Raw genomic sequence first — 1577 nt, 5'->3', positions numbered from 1 at the left:
CCCCCCCTCACCCCGAACCTACTCGGGAAAACCACCACTTTCCCATGTTTTCTTTTGTTTTCTGTTTAACTGAGCATTCATTAGAGAACTTTTTTGGCTCATCTGTGGAGTGTTCGTTGAATTTGAAGTGAGCATTGTGGCGTTAATTGTGGTGGTTTTTCTAATTCATTATTTTTTTTTTTTTTGGTCTTAGCTTTGATAAATGAAAACTCCGCGTTGTCCATTTCAAAATGAAGTTACACTGTATTATTATTTCCGTTTATGAATGTTCTTGTAATTATCACTGACGTGGGTTGAAGTGTGTGGGAGAAGAAAAGAATCAATTTGAAGCGAACCACTGGAAAAGGACATCGCGATCTTCCAATCTATCATCTGTGTAACGTAGATGGGGGAATGAGAGAGAGAGAGAGAGAGGGGGTGGGGAGGAAGAGAGAGAGAGAGAGAGAGGGGAGAGAGAGAGGGGGGAGAGACGGACAGACAGACAGATAGACAGACAGACAGACTGACTGAAAGACAGGTAGACAGACGGAGACAGAGACAGAGACAGAGAAAGAGAGAGTATGTGTGTGTATGTGTGTGTGTGTGTGTGTGTGTGTGTGTGTGTGTGTGTGAGAGAGAGAGAGAGAGAGAGAGAGAGAGAGAGAGAGAGAGAGAAAGAAAGAAAGAAGATGCAACTCGTTTAAAAGATATTGACTGTATGCTTCCCAGGAAGTTGAGTTTTTTTTTTTCAGAATGCTCTCAGGTCTTCTGCTTTGGTAATAGTATAGATTGTGAAGGGCATAGAGCTTGCTGTTGAGCGGGGATTTGCGCTATACAAATGCTATCTATTATTATTATATGAAATATTTTGTTTAATGCTGTTTCTCAGTAAGGACATGCCGAGACAGCTAGTTATATTTGTGGTTAGGGGCAACGATTAGAAGGGCAATTGCTCAGAAGTTATTTCTCACAAGTCTTTTACAAAGACGTCATGGTGCGTGTTTCTCAAGCGTTTGATGTTAACTTCATTAACATAACGCTATTCAAAACAGAAATGAGCCTGCTCATATTATATGAATATAAATTAAATATGTTTTGAAATATTATTAAGCCTGCTCATATTTTATTGATAATAAAATATATTTTGAAATATGAAGCGTTCTGTAAGAAGACGTTTTATAGCATTGCTGATGGGGTTTTTCTTTGTTTATGAAATGTTTTAGTTATTGTTTTTTATGTAAAAAAATGTAAATCAGCATAAGTTATGGTGCAATGGTCAGGCTATTCGCTCTTGAGCGTGCAGGATGTGAGTTCGCTTCCCTATGAGGCGGGGTGGGGATGTTTACTTAATCAAGTATCCCAATCTTTCTTATTATGAAATATTGAAGTCCATTTGACCCGCCGGGTTGACCTTTTTTTTCATAGTGGGTTTTTACGCTCCCATCGACACAGTTTAGATCATTGATGTGACAGGCCTCGGCCGTGCCCGGCTAGGCCAACCTAGGGTAAAAAAGGAGCAACGCCCAGGCAGAAAGACTGATCGAGATCATCATCATCATCATCATCATCATCATCATCATCATCATCATCATCATCAT

This window comes from Aplysia californica, unplaced genomic scaffold (genome assembly GCF_000002075.1).
Source record: "Aplysia californica isolate F4 #8 unplaced genomic scaffold, AplCal3.0 scaffold00290, whole genome shotgun sequence".
NCBI classification, from domain to species: Eukaryota; Metazoa; Mollusca; class Gastropoda; order Aplysiida; family Aplysiidae; genus Aplysia; species Aplysia californica.
The sequence above is the reverse complement of the archived record's forward strand: the minus strand, read 5'-3'. Positions refer to the sequence as shown.